Source organism: Rutidosis leptorrhynchoides, chromosome 11 (genome assembly GCF_046630445.1).
Source record: "Rutidosis leptorrhynchoides isolate AG116_Rl617_1_P2 chromosome 11, CSIRO_AGI_Rlap_v1, whole genome shotgun sequence".
Lineage (NCBI taxonomy): Eukaryota > Viridiplantae > Streptophyta > Magnoliopsida > Asterales > Asteraceae > Rutidosis > Rutidosis leptorrhynchoides.
This window is the reverse complement of record NC_092343.1, coordinates 106,703,116-106,719,773: the sequence shown is the minus strand read 5'-3', so window position 1 is coordinate 106,719,773 and position 16,658 is coordinate 106,703,116. Positions and strand designations below refer to the sequence as shown.

The window sequence follows — 16,658 nt, the reverse complement described above, 5'->3', positions numbered from 1 at the left end:
CCACCTTTTAGAAGCAACATGTGCAATGATTACCCATACAGTGTCCAGTTTAGCTACTGGAGCAAATACTTCCGTGTAATCAATACCATGTACTTGCGAGTAACCCTTCACCACCAAACGGGTCTTGTATTTGTTGATTTTACCTGCTTCATCCAACTTTGTTTTAAAGATCCATTTCACACCAATACATTTAGCTCCATGAGGTATATCAACCAGATTCCAAGTGTGGTACCTTTCAGTGGAACGTATCTCCTCATCCATTTCTCTTTTCCATTTCATATTAGTAGCATTTCGTATTAGTAGCAGCTTCTTCATAGCTTGTGGGATTCGAAGACACCGTGAACATCATATTTAGCTTTTCATCTCCATCAAATAAACCATCACCAGAAATATAGTCGTGTGACCATATTGGAGGTCTTCTTTCCATTCGAACAACACCCTCCCTTGTTGTAAAACTGGTCAATTTGCTTGTTAGTTATTACATGAACGGGTTTAGTTGCCTGAACTTGTGTGATAATTGTTAAGTGTTTAGCTAGTTATTTTATAGGTTATATTTCACACATCAGTAACAGATTTTCCATGAGTTTGCTCCAATGGTCGTAATGACCATCAAGTGTGGGATCTGAGTTAGAGTCTTCTCTTCATTCATTTCCAGAATGATACAATTTTTTGCTTACTGTTAATTATATTACCTCTTGATACCAAATGTAGTGTATATATGCTATAAACACACACAAAGTGGCATGAAACTGCTGCTTTTTCTGATTATTGTTGACTCTTTAAATAAGAATACAAGGTACCAAAAAATGATAAAAATACTCAGCCACTAACCTACTAACGTCTATATGGAGAGTGGCTACAAAATAGGAAATAACAATTCAAAGATAACTACCGACTAGTTAACAAACTTCCTGTAAACCAGGACAACACAACGAGTGAAACTTTATTCCAAACATTTATTTCTCACTTGAATGAATTAAACTGTGATATGATGTTTGTTGTGATCGAGGAATGTGAGGATGAGTTCATTTGCTTGGTCAGGAAATTGTTCGTGAACAAAGTGTGATCCATTAGGCATGTATATTGTTTCTTGGTTCGGTACATACTTCTTCACCTCACCACTCCTTATGTATTCATCTAGCCCAGGAATTTTCATCACATAATCTTCCTCACCATTGATCAACAGTGTTGGGACTTCTACTTTAGGATCTTGTACTTCATTTCCAACCGTGTCAAATGACCTGCCATAAATATGTTCATGAAAAATCGCTCAGTAATACATCTCTACATGAGTCATGTCACATTGTTTTAAACGTATAATTAAGCTTTTTATAAATTTGGCATACATCCCTTATAAACTAATGAAAATTATCATTTTCCACAATTTATGCATTGAATACTTTTTTGTTGAGGAAATAAGATATTTAGGTAGTTTTAATTGAGATACTATAATATTCTCCCTTAACTCTAATAAAAAATGGTAAACGAGTGAGGTTTACAAGTTATTCGGGAAGAGTGAGTATTTTTACTCACATGGTTCGAACTTGAAATCTCTTGTTAGGATATAAGTACGTCAACCGTTAAACCATCCAGTTATGGTTTAAACGGGATATATATATATATATATATATATATATATATATATATATATATATATATATATATATATATATATATATATATATATATATATATATATATATATAAGGATCCTGGAAGAACTCTGCATAGCAGAGAACCCAGAGAACCATCACTTGTGAACGATGAACATGAATTCGTAACATCAATCGAAGGCGTTTTAGATGATGATTCCAACATGAAAGTTGCTTAAAATGTTGCATCTAATGCTCGCCAATTATCAATTTAAGCTGAAACATCATATAGAATATGAATTTGAGCTATGAAGAAATTGTTGACTTTTTTCCCCAAATCTTTGACTCACGAATTCGAGCTCAAATCTAGGAGTTAGAATATGAAACTTTGCACATAGATTCACATGATGAAACCTAATAAATCTGCGTTTTTAATTTTTGCTATAGGTTTGAATTTGAGAGATTCAATTTTCTTACGAAGAACGGAGTGTGCCTGAACCAAAAACAAGCTCAATCTGCATGCAGATTGACTCAATCTGTACGTAGATTTACTCCATCTGCACCCTGCTTGATCGAGCTGCACCCAGCTTGATCGAGCTGCACGCAGATTGACTCAATCTGCACGCAGATTGAAGGTCGAGCTGCACATAGATGAAGGTCGAGCTGTTGGTTCTCTCGGTTCTCTACCACCTCTGGTTCTCTCTGGATCCTCACCCTATATATATATATATATATATATATATATATATATATATATATATATATATATATATATATATATATATATATATATATATATATATATATATATATATATATATATATATATATATATTGGTAGGATCAAGAGGGAAGTAACCAATCGGGGGGAAGCGGGGGGAAGCAAAAACTTTTTTTTTTCGTTTTTTGAAAAAACTTTGTTCACGAACATTATAGATGGGATGAAAATATGAACATTTAGTAGAGACACTTTGTGATAAATATTTTTATTTTGGCGGGAAAACGCTTGAAGTAATATATAACAATTATCGTGTTTTTCGAGCGTATGTTGAGGTTTTAGCTATTGGGGTTTAGATATTAGGGTTTAGATATTAGGGTTTATAGGGTTTAGATATTAGGGTTTAGAAATTTAGGGTTTAGGGTTTAGATTTAGGATTTAGATTGAGTTTTTAACACGAACGGTTTAGAGTTTAGGGTTTAGGGTTTAGGGTTTGGTGTTTTGGGTTTATGGAATAAACCCAAAACACCAAACCCTAAACCCTAAACTCTAAATCGGGCTAAATTTTACTTCACAAAATATGAAGAAAAAAACGTTCATATTCTTCATTAACAATATTATCTTGAATGTTATTTTTGTCGATCGTTTCCCCGCCTAAGTAATAACATTCATCACGAATTGTCTCTTCTAAATGTTCATATTTTCGTGTGATCTTGATGCCGGAAAAAAAAACTCCAAAAAAAACGAAAATTTCTTTTTTTGCTTCCCCCCGCTTCCCCCCGATTTGTTACTTCCCAATTATATATATATATATGGAGAAGTTTTCGTATTCAAGCTATCATGGGAGTGGGTTATCCCATATTGAGGCTATTCGGGAAGGACGAGTACTTTTACTCATATTACGAAACCTAATTAGATTTTTTCGTGACCATTTTTGACCCTTTCACTAGTCACCCCAAGATATGCTGCTAATGTGAAATCTCTTACGTCAACCACTAGACTGTCTTATTAAAAACGTTTACTGTTAACCACTCGTATGATGTGTAATGTATGACTTTGAACTCAAACATAAAATCCTTCTTCTGTTTTCCTTGGATTGTGTAATGGTAAAATGTTTGACTACAAAGTGAAACTATATTTACATAGATTTTGTAGCTTTACCTATAGGGAACTTGCAGTGCAGTTCTAAATCCAGACTTTTCATACAATGCAACATAAGCTGCAAGATCCTCCTCAGTAAACCAAGAAGGTAAAGGAGTTGATGGTTCAACCAAATCCATTATCTCCTGATTTTCACTTGCTATCTGTAATTCACTTTGACAGAACAAGACGTAGATGTTTCTTACCACAGTTTTAGTATCAAAGCGTCCAAAATCAGCCTCAGCTCTTCCGGGTTGCTAACCAAAAATTAATAATCAAAATTGCTTAGGACAACATAATAACATAGAAACATTGTTTGCTAGTTTCATAAAAGAGAAGAAGTTTACCGCCCATCTCATAGGGTAGAAGCCCTCTGGGAGGCTAAAATGGTGCGTGAAGGCACCTGGAGGCATAAATGGAATACCGAGTGTTACCATTCCAGCTACTTTATCAGGGTGTAGAAGCGCGAATGGGTAGGCAATGAACGCTTCAAAATCTTTAGCAATCACAAATACCTATCAATATATATTACTTCGTAAATCAACTAACGTTGAAACGATATGTTAACAACGTTATTATATGTTAAGATGGCACGTAAGATTGTCTTAAAGCCAGATTGTCTAGTGTTGTCAAGAATGTTAAGATTTTAATATACTTGTTATCTATACTATATAATCTTTTCTATTCTATTCTGCTATACTTTACAATAAAGGAGAATAAAGAAATAAGGATGATGTCATGAACTACATGTCTTCTCGATGTTGATGCGGCTTATTGTCAGGGGCAACTTTGAGGGTGACATGGGCGCTTGAACAGAGCCCATAATTCAAAGGGGCCTATAATCTAATAAATATGTAATATTTGTGAAAAATATCGTTATGACTTATGTTGTTACTTAACCTAATTTCTTAGTATTTACTAAACTTATTATTAGATATATTTAAACTTTTGTATATAAAAGGCCTAATTTTATTAATTGATCATAGCTCATGTGAAAAATTGAAATCTACTACTTAGTGTGATACTTCTTATTATGATGTTATAAATAAGTTGTTATTAGAGTCAGTGGTGGATCTAGGATTTATTGTTACTGGTAGCACAAAAAAATTTTATTACCAACTTTGTAACTTGTCGAAAAAATTTTTAATCGAAAATCAAAAGAATAACCTTAATAAATCCAATCACTTTATATATAACACACAAATAAGTAAGACAAAAAACAAAACTCAATATCTTTTAAATAATTAATGTAAGTTGAAGAGAAAGTAATTTTATTAAATTAGAATAGTTAAATAAGTATACATCAAGTATAACTATATCAAATTAAAATGAATAAATAAAATTATCTAAGTGTTAAATGTATCTTCAAATAAATATAAATAAATACGGAGTATAAATTAAATATAAGAGTTTTAAGTAGAAGTTTAATAATAAGTTAAAAAGAGATGGACCCCATTCTTCTCCATCCCAATCTCACCTCCCTGTAACCTTGAACAAAACCCATTAAAATGAAAAACACGATCTGCAACTTATTTCAACACAAAAATTGAAAGAAAACTCCAAAAAATTACAATTCCTCTTCTAGATTGAGTGGTGCAACCACTGGATACAAGGTAGATCCGCCGTCAGGGACATCCTTGTTAAATTCACTGGTTGCACTTTCATATTATTAACAAAAACTCCTAAAAATTAACACTTCGTCGGCTAGATTGAGTGGTAGCACGTGAAACCACTCGATACACAGTAGATCCGCCCCTGATTAGAGTAGTATTTATTTATACTTAAATATTTAATATTTGTATTTAATTACGGGGTAGTAAAGAGGTACAAACTATCTAAAAAGTCCGATGTGCTTTAGGTCGTCATACACCGTTCCTTTAAACACACAAAATTTAATTGAAGCCTTTTAATCTGATTTATTTATATCTTCCCAATCCTCCCGCTACAGATTTCCTATTGAAATTTCAATGAATATTTGACAGAGATGTCAAGTATATGTTAATGTTATGGATTACTATTTACTAATAAATATATCTATTTCTTGTATGCACACCAATTATTTGATGAAATAAATGACGAAGTGTTTACAAGTCAATTATTTGATGAAATGACGAAGTGTTTAAAAGCCAATTATTTGATAAAATGACTAAGTGTAGTTATTTCTCACTTAATGCCCTCCTTAAAATTTTGATTTGGTATTTATGTGGTGTTTGTTGTAGTGGTGGCTCCTTCTTCATGGTGGTGGAACAACTTTCTGCAGTATGCGATATATTTTGATTACTACCTCAACATCGATTTTTGAAGACTAGGTTGTCACTTTTTTATTTAAATATAACTTTTCTATTTTATTACTAGTTTATTGCTTACAATTTGCGACAAACATCACTCATGAATCTGTTACTCCATAATATTGATATGGTAAGGTTTAAAACATTAGTTTGACATGTGCTTAAGTTAATGATATGTAGCAGTTGTATATAAGTTCTTAGTATACATATGTGAGCTGGATTTGGATTGTTAGAAAGTGAGCAGTTGCCATATATATTTGACATATAACTTAATTGATTTGATAATTATAATGTGGGATAATATTTACTCTCTTATTGTTGGAAAATTGGTTAAAAGTGTATTTTCACCAACATTGGACACTAATTAATATATGATGAGTAGTCAATATTAATGATGATAAAAAAATGAGTTTTGTAGCCACTAGCGTGGGCTTTACAACGAACTAATGTGTGTCCAAAACGGAATAAATGTGAATGAGATATCAAGTCTCAAAATTGTGTATTTAGTGCAAAATTCTAAATGGCTTTTTGGAAGTAGGTGGAAATTTGCACTATAAATAAAGTGTTAAGGGTATGAAGAAACACACAACAAACATCTTATAACCATTCTTATATGATCCAAGTTTCATTCTCTGAAAAGCAACAAAGGTCTCACAGTTCGATTATCTATGAGGCAAGTGTTCAAGTCCGGCAGTACGCTGCTTCGGACCGGTGTACCCTGGGAACAGACGTCGAATCAGTTTAAGGGAATTGTGTCAAACACAAGCCCGGTTCAATCTCCTAATATCGGTTAGATCGTTTTAACTTTATGATCTTAATCTGATTATGTGTTATACATATTTGCAATCTTGTTATTACGTTTGTGATAATATGTATACTTGTTTTCAGTTTCGTATAATATTTTCCTACAAACTTAAACAGATTATTGTTCAACGAAACTGATGCATGCTTATAATCGGGTCTAATATCTCTATGATTTTATCTATGTCTTTGAAATTTTTTGTCCAACCGACTGATATGATTACAAGTTTAATTCGTAATAAATTGTGAGCATGTCACATGTGATAATATAATATACATTGAACATATTATTTTAACAAATCTATTCTTGAAGTCCATTACGTACAGGATGTGAGTTCAAGAAGTTTATTATTGTTATGACAATTTGCCCAACGCACCCACACTAGCGGAAGCGAGGATATAATTTGTTTGAGACAAACTTGCGAGAAATAATAGAAAGCAAAATAAAGTAACTGATAATACGACGATTTAACGTGGTTCGGCAAAACCCTGCCTACGTCCACCCCAAGAGTTCCCTTTATTCTTATAATATAAAAGAACCCGATACAAGAAAAAGTACACTATGAGTTAAACCCAAACCCAAGCCCCTTAGATTTTAGTATAAAATCTAAGTTTCCCGTACACTCTTTTACAATCCTTACAAGAATAAACTCTCGACCTCACAAATAAACACATTCCGTTGATAAACCTATCAACTATGTTTTTCTTTCTCTTTGTGATGATGTCTTCTTTTTGCATGATCACCTATTTATAGATGAAGGCATACATGCATACACTTCACTTGGACATTTCTAGCCACTTGTTGCTTTCCTTGTTTGTCTTGTAGGAAACAAAACCAAACTTTGCTACAATAACCAACCAACTTGACATGTGATTAGAAGAAGAGAATTTTAACCTTCTTTCTTTAAGCATACTAAAGCCACATTTCTTGACTCCATACATATGCAAAAGACAATTTGTATTTGTCTACTAAATGTGAGTCACAAATTGTTTGCTAGCAAATGTGGACTAATGTCCAACAATCTCCACCTTGACGAACATTTATTTTCTTCATCACCGAAAATACTATCGCCCAGTATTTTCTTCATTGGCCTCCGTTATCACCGCTGCACAAATCTTGAATCACCTCGGTCCTGAACTCTGATTCAAATAAAACGGCCAATAATCATGTGCAGCTGACCCCGTCAACTTACATAGTTGATTCCGGAGAGGAGTCTCGAATCACCTCTCCCACAGTAGGATTTTCCTTCTCACCATCGCCTAACTTGATCAAACATGTCGTCACATGTTCCCGATCAATTTCTCGTGTGCACACTTTCCAAACCTTCGAGATACGAGTACATCTAGTACTCCCCACCAGACGATACAAACCCTCATACTTCTCTCCAATCATCAGGACCTTCACGCCACGTGTGATTTTCATAACTCCACCTACAGCCGAATAGCCGTATCCTTGAGAATCTAACTGGCTTAAGGAAATTAGATTTTTGCACATCTTTGGTGCGTATGCCACGCCACCAAGTGTGTAAGCAGCTCCGTGAAATAATTTTATTTTCACCATGCCAACACCCTCAACATCACATGTTGAACCATCACCTAAAGTCAGCACCCCCGCCTTCTTTAATATTAGCTTATCAAAATAAGCTTTCTTGGAACACACGTGCATCGTACAACCCGAATCTAAAATCCATTCATCTTGAGCAGAAGTAGAACTTTTGGAGATTGTGAGAACATCTCCCAAATTAACCGATTCATTAACTGCAACTGCAACCGACGAACCCCCAGATTTATCTTCACCATTCTTCCAAAGTGGACAGTCCTTCTTGAAGTGACCCCACTCCTGACATTTGAAGCACTGGATACCCTCCATTACGTCTCTTGATCTGGACCTACTTTTATCACCAGATCTTTTTCCGGAAAACTTTCCCTTTCCATGACCGACCATAGCAAATTCATGCTCAAAACGGTCATCCGATCTTCGTCTCTTATTTTGAGATAAGAGTGCCGGTACTACCTCTTCCATCTTTACAGTAGCCTTTCCATAAAGAACAGTAGTAACCAAAGTATCATACGAACTGGGAAGAGAGGTAAGAAGAATAAGGGCCTTATCTTCTTCCTCAATATTAACCTCAACTTTTGCAAGTTGATCCACCAGACCATTAAACACGTTCATATGTTCAATGATATTCCCGCCTTCCTCCATCTTCAACCGATAAAGATCACGCTTCAAATTCAGCTTTGTGGTCATATTCTTCCCGAGATATAACTTCTCGAGGGCCACCCACAACCCCGTCACGGTTGTTTCGCCACTGACATTATTAATGATCTTATCACTGATGGAAAGGCGAATGGTACTGACACATCTTTCCTCGATGTCATTCCAATCGTCGTCCGTCATCTTCTCTGGCTTTCCGTCCTTTTTACCCTTCAACGGCTTTGCCAAGCCCTGTTGAACCAGGACATCCTTCACCCTTGCTTGCCACAAGGTGAAATTCCCGGTTCCATCAAATGGCTCCACCTTAAACTGCATACCGCTATTTCCCGCCATCTCAAACCAAAAAATATCCGATAAACCTGGATACACTCTGATACCACTTGTTATGACAACTTTCCCAACGCACCCACACTAGCGGAAGCGAGGATATAATTTGTTTGAGACAAACTTGCGAGAAATAATAGAAAGCAAAATAAAGTAACTGATAACACGACAATTTAACGTGGTTCGGCAAAACCCTGCCTACGTCCACCCCAAGAGTTCCCTTTATTCTTATAATATAAAAGAACCCGATACAAGAAAAAGTACACTATGAGTTAAACCCAAACCCAAGCCCCTTAGATTTTAGTATAAAATCTAAGTTTTCCATACACTCTTTTACAATCCTTACAAGAATAAACTCTCGACCTCACAAATAAACACACTCCGTTGATAAACCTATCAACTATGTTTTTCTTTCTCTTTGTGATGATGTCTTCTTTTTGCATGATCACCTATTTATAGATGAAGGCATACATGCATACACTTCACTTGGACATTTCTAGCCACTTGTTGCTTTCCTTGTTTGACTTGTAGGAAACAAAACCAAACTTTGCTACAATAACCAACCAATTTGACATGTGATTAGAAGAAGAGAATTTTAACCTTCTTTCTTTAAGCATACTAAAGCCACATTTCTTGACTCCATACATATGCAAAAGACAATTTGTATTTGTCTACTAAATGTGAGTCACAAATTGTTTGCTAGCAAATGTGGACTAATGTCCAACAATTATAATAAAACTTCTTTTATGATTGTTATTTACTTTCCTATTTTATAGGACTTGGTAGCTTATCTTCAAGACTATGTAAATCTGTTTCGATACTGTTTGTATTGAATAAATAAGATAAAATAAAACTCAAATTCTTTTAGTTATTATATAAGGAATATAATTTTATTTTATCTTAATTGATAAATATTCTACTTTGTGGACTCACTATCTATAGTAAGATTTGCTACACATAGAGTCATAGTAGATAATATAATTTGCTTATATTACATGTTCATACTCTATTGATCATTACATAATAATTCTGAATTTATATAACATGCTGATGATATACGTATACTTATATTTCAGTTGTGATATTAATATTAAATTGTAGGTGCTACTTACAGTTTATGCGAGTATATAAATATGACGTTGGCTCATACATGGTTAAAACTTGTTGTGAAATCGTTAGGTTGATCATGTATATAGATATATGTTTGAATGTTATTAATAACTCACATATGATTCATGGTAATTATGTAAGTGGGGGATTAGGTGGTGATAAAAGGTAAAAATAATATAGTATATTGATTGATAATATAAAATGAATGCTTTTGATTAAGTGGAGGATTAGGTGGTGATCATCTTATGCATAGATATTTGATGAGATTTTGATAACTTGTTGGTTGGTATGATATTTGTTTATGATATTTGTTAATTAACTGATGTTTATTAAATAATTAAATGGTATTAATTAATTAATTAGTGTTTACTAATTAATTACTGGTGCTTTTTTTGGATTATAAATATATACGCTACTGATCATATCTTGATACAAAATAAGTCCGTTTTAAACATTAAATATTAAGATGTGTTCTTTATAACTTACTGAGATGATTTTGTATCATATTGTGTGGTATGTGTTGGCCCTTGTATTTGAACAATTCCAGTTTTTCTATCTACGAGTAGGTGTACCAAAATATTTAAAATATTTACATGCCACTTGACTTATTTGGAAATTAAATAAAGTGAATATTATTGGACAACCAATATTTCTTTCTAAGATAATATGGTTCTTTGACCAATTTATTACGGAGTATATATTAGAAAATATATACGCACATACTTTCAATTTATTAAATTGGGATGATATGTGCATATGTACGTGAACTATGCTTAATTGTGTCATGAATGGACTATTTTAATGTTTAATGCAAAATTGATAATGATCATGACCTCTTAAAATTAGAAGTAAATTTGGTGTATGCATTAACTGTAGACTTATACATGCATATCTCTTAGGTGAATATATTTTATATTCACAGAACTTCGATATATTAGATTGAGGTAGATGGTGATATATTGATATGACATGTTATATTCAATTTATATTGTTGCGTTAAATCATATGGAACTTTATTTAACTATGGTCATTTGGCTTTGTCGTTAATAATAAGCACTCAACCGATTATGAATTATGTTACTACGGTTACTACTGCAATTATTACACCGTTTTCTAAGTGCCTAATCATGTTAGGTAACCTGAAAAGTTCACGTGTGTGAACTTTAAACGTTGGTAGTAAAAGATGTTCTTTTATCTGACCACGGTGAACCTTGTGAGGTTTTTGACCGAACCTTGCAAGGTTCTTAAATAAACTGCTTCCCAAGTTGCAGAAGGGTAACATGATGCTCAAAATGTGAGCGCGGTTCATGCTTGGAATCATCTGGATTCCTTGTTCCGTAACTATGTCTTGAAAGACACGGTCGATTCGTTCGACAACGTGTATTCGAATAGTTTTAGACTGATTTCGAACAAGATTATGAACAAGTTTTCAGATTGTTTTTCGATCTGTTTCCAGAAGTGTTCGAAACTGGTTATGGATTGTCTTCGGGACAGTATTAGGACAGCTTTAGACTGTTAATAGACCGGTTTTGAACTTGTTTAGTTTAACCATTTGTGTTAAACTGATTAGTTTATTCGTTTGTGTTAAATGGTTTAGTTTAACTGCTTGTGTTAAACAGCATAGTTTAACCGTTTGGTTAAAACCTTTTGTGTTAAAACGTGTTTGGTTTACACGTTTGAGTTTAAACCTGCTTGGTTTAATTATTTGGGTTGAAAGATATTTGATTTACACGGTTGGGTTTAAACCTGTTCGGTTTACCCGTTTAGGTTAAAACCTGCTTGGATTACCTATTTGGTTGAAACCTGGTTGGTTTAACCTAGTTGAGTTAAAACATTTTGGTTTAACTCAGTTTGTTCACGAAAAAAAAAAAATGAAACTTTTATTTGGGTTGAAAACTCAAATTTGTTCAATTCACGTGTATTTGCTGATTGAAATTTTCTGTTTTGCTATAACAGTTTATTTTAGTTTATATTCCAGAGTGATGATCCTGGAAAAATTGACTTCTGGATAGGAACTCACATTGAATAATGTGTTGTATGTTCCTAAGATTCGTAAAGAATCTTGTGTCCGAATGGTTGTTGAACAAATTTGGCTTCAGAATAGAGTTTGAATTAGGTCATGTTGACCAAAGTGGATTGTTTGTTTGAGAGTGTTATGCCCTTAATGGTATATTCAAACTATAGATGGGAAACTTGTGCTGAAGTCAAATTAATGAGATCGTCCTTTAAATCGGTTGAAAGAATAATCGAACACCTTGATATGATCTACACGGATGTGTGTGATTTTAGATCCATTCTAATGATGAATGAAAACAGATACTTTATTTCGTTTATCGATGATAGACGAAGTATTGTTATATTTACTTGTTGAAAAGTAAAGATGAAGCAATAGATTCGTTTATTGCTTATGAGAATCAACTTGAACGGAAAATCAAGGTTGCTCGCAGTAATAGAGGTGGTGAATATATCGCACATTTTGTTGAATTTTGTTCACAAAATGGCATTAGAAATGAATTTACTGCACCTTACTCACCTCACTCGAATGAGACTATTGAACGAAAGAATAGAACCCTGAAAGATATGGTGAATGCCATGTTGGTAAGTACTGGTGTAAGCCAGTAAATGTGGGGGGATGTCATCCTATCGGCAAACTATCTTTTAAATAAGATACCCCAAGAGAATAGGGATGAAACCTCATATGAGTTATGGTGGAAAAGAAAATCATCCTATGAGTACCTCAAAGTGTGGGGGTGCCTAGCAAAGGTAGTTGTTCCCTACCTAAGGCACAAAAGATAGGATCAAAGATTATTGACTACATACTTACTGGATGTGCTAAACAAAGTAGTGCTTATCGCTTCCTTGTGCATGAATTTAAGATTTTGGATGTACAAAAAGGTTCGATAATAGAATCGAGAAACGTTTCATTCTTTAAAATGTATTTTCATACATTACAAATGAACGTGAAAGTTCGTCTAGGATAGACAAGAAGGTGTTCAAGGTGAGACACCTAATGAGCTAGTTCGATAGGAACTAGTATAATTAAAGAAACTTTCTCGATAAATGGCATGTACATTATGCTTATAGAGGAACTAAAAGTGAATGTATAAAAGATATACATAATATTTGAGACCCTTTTAAATTGTATATTTAAGGCGGTGTTTATGTATGTGAAGTTCATTTTGTCATAATACAAGAGATATGGTATGACATTTCTTGTGAGAAAAGCTATGGAGAATATGTATGATGCGTCAATTATTCTAATGCTTTGGACATAAAGTCTATGGAATGCTAGACTTGGACTTGTTAATGATGATCATCTGCAGAGATCAATTAACAACTAATATTTCATTGTGTTGAATATATTTAAAGACAAAATCGATTTCATTCAGTAATAGAAGGATTTGGTATATTGTGAACATCATTGATGATGTGAATTATTCGCATGTTATGTGAATTATTCGCATGTTATGTGAATTATGATATTGAAGATAATTATTATATAAAGATGTCAATCTTTATTATATCATCATTATCTTAAGATTTGAATTACCTAATTAGAATTCAGATGTAAAAAATATAATTTGAGTGCGAGAACTTTATTAAGTTTTCTAAAATTCGACGTCTCTAGGTCAAACCTAGAATATGACTAAGAATTGCTCAAATGTGCTAAAATACAAATCACAAAATATGTAATCTTATGTGTTAGCATTTGAACGCTTCATTGATTAAAATCATATTAGATATATATGATTATGATATCAAGTTGTAAGACATGTAGGGGAAGCTTTGAAAGGATAAGCAGTAACCCTAGTTGGCTTTGAAAGGATAAGCAATAACCCTAGTTGGTTGTGTAAAATGAACACAATAGCTTGAAAATGTGGGGGTGTCTTGTATTTTGATATCAAGAACATGGTTCATGATAACGCGTTCTAATGTATCTAATGAGTTGTACTCGATCCGTCTTAGCATATGCTGTAAGCAAGCTAAGTAGATACAAGAGTAATCCAAGTACGTCTCATTGGATTTGTATGATTAGGTTAGTTCGGTAACAGATATTCTGCAGTGATCGAGAGACACTGTGATGCAAACTAGATATCTGATACGAATGATTCCAAAGCGACATGTAGGTGCGTATTCACACTTGAAGGTGCTGCTATATCGTGGAAATGGTTTAACAAACGAATATTGCTAGATCCACGATGGAATCAGAATTCATCGCTTTAGATAAAGCTAGTGAAAAGGGAGAATGGTTACGTCAATTCGTTGAGAATATACCAAGATGGCCTAAGCCGGTGTCGGCCATATGTATACATTGTAATAGCCAATCGGTGATTGGTAGAGCTCATATTACAATGTACAATGGTAAGACTGACGTAGACATAATAAAGTACGACAACTAATCTCTAGAGAAACTATTGACTATGTAAAGTCAAAGGATAATGTTGCGGATTCGCTGACAAAAGGCTTAAGCAGAGAGTTAGTGTGTAAGTTGTGCGTGGGGGCGGGCGCCCCCTGCCCCACACAGTTTCCCCACTGCCACTCCCCATTTCTTGGAATATTAACAGAGTTTTGAAATAAATTGTCAAATCCCTTAAAAAATAAGCAAACGTTTAGATTTTTGAATATAAACATAAACTTAAACTCTACATAAAAAAAACAAAGCTTGTTCAATACGAGTATTATAAAATCTTGGCAGCCAAATGAAGTTATATAAACAAACACACCTTAGATATGTTGAGTGAATCCAGGATAGATGCAGTATCATTGATGAGGTCAGCGATTGTCGCCTTCTCAGGTTCTGCAGGCGAATCGGATAGTCCGTATCCTCTGAAATCAGGTGCAATGACTCTGAAGCCAGCTTTTGTGACGGCAATCACTGATAACCCCAAGTGTACCATATTTACGGGAATCCGTGAAGGAAAATCACCACAGGTGACAATTCTGACCCAATCTCAGCTACATGAAGTTTTAGCCCGTTAACTTCTAGGAATTTGTGTGTAATTTGATCCATTTTAAATAATGAGTAGTAGGTGTATTTGTTTTGAGAGATGTTTTGGTTTTTATAAACACAGAAAGTGAGAAAACTGACAGCCATATTTAAGGTTCTTACGTTGAGGATAATAATACTTTTTTTTTTTAATAATAATAAATAATAATAATGACAAAATAGCTCACGCCAGCATGACATCGGAATGACGTTAACATGATGTCTTTATGACATCAGTATAAAATGACAAAATAGCTCATGTTCGAATGACATCGGAATGACGTCATCATGACATCGGAATGACGTCATCATGACGTCTTAATGACATCAGTATGACATCACCGCACAGGTTACTGTTCATTTGATCTTGTGTTTTAGTAAAGTGAAACTATGGCCATGTTTGGCAACAAACTTTTTGAAGTTTTTAATTTTTAGCTTTTATAAACAAGCTCCTATCAAATAAAAAGCTCCGTTTTGTATCAAGAGCTTAAATCTTTTTGAGGGAGAGTAAAAGTTGCGTTTAACTTTTAGCTTCTAGATTTTTGTCATTTTATTCTTTATTTTTACAGTTTCAGCCACTTTATCAAACAACTAAATACATCCATTAAATAATCACTCATCTCTCTCTTAGTTTCGCTTCTTATTTCTCTTAGAGTGAAACAAGTTTATTTATTACTTGTCCGACAACAATCATGCTTGTCCATCTATAAGTCTTACAGGTTTTATATAGATTTACCTCAAATTGGGACTTTTTGAAGTTCATGTGAATCAAGTAGCCTATACCGTGCAAATTCGGATTTTTTGAATTTCATGTGAATCAAGTCAGCCTACACTGTGCTGCTCTGCGGATATAAACATGTTACTAGTGTAGCTTACATTGCTATGTATTTCTATCACCTGGATCATTTTCGTATCATATGATGAATCTATGTTGATCAGTGCCACACATTGACGAGTGGCTAAATCATTTTCCTATCCCCTGAATCATGGTGAATCATTTACTTGATTGTAGATATGATAAGTGATGAATATGCATGAAGTACGAGTAAAAGATTCATCAAGTAACCAAAAATTTTGTCTATAGTTTTTAACTAGGTACAGTATACACCAAGGCCCGAGCATACTTTTATCATAAGGTACCGTACAATCATATTCTATGTTGTATTATATGTGGTTGCTCACTTCTGAGATGAAATTTCATTAAAGAATCAAAATATCAAAAAATGTGATTTTCATCTAAGATTCATCTAAAATAAGCTTGTAAGCTCTTGGTAAAATTCAGTATTATGTGTTACTGCAATTTGCATTTGCAACAAAATATGTTCAGAATGTTTCAAATTATTAGTATCAATTTAGACCGACACAAATTCTCTTATAGCGACATATGCAAAAATTCAGATTTATAAGTGATCTGATTAACAGTGACTGCTAAATCTTATAGCAAACCCATGCATACATTATGACATGGGTTTCTTAGTACGAC

General features: G+C 33.7%; 1 pseudogene; it reads right to left on the bottom strand.

The window, feature by feature from the left end:
* Positions 1–976: 976 nt before the first annotated feature.
* Positions 977–15,199, bottom strand: LOC139877836 (epoxide hydrolase 3-like; annotated as a pseudogene).
* Positions 15,200–16,658: the final 1,459 nt, after the last annotated feature.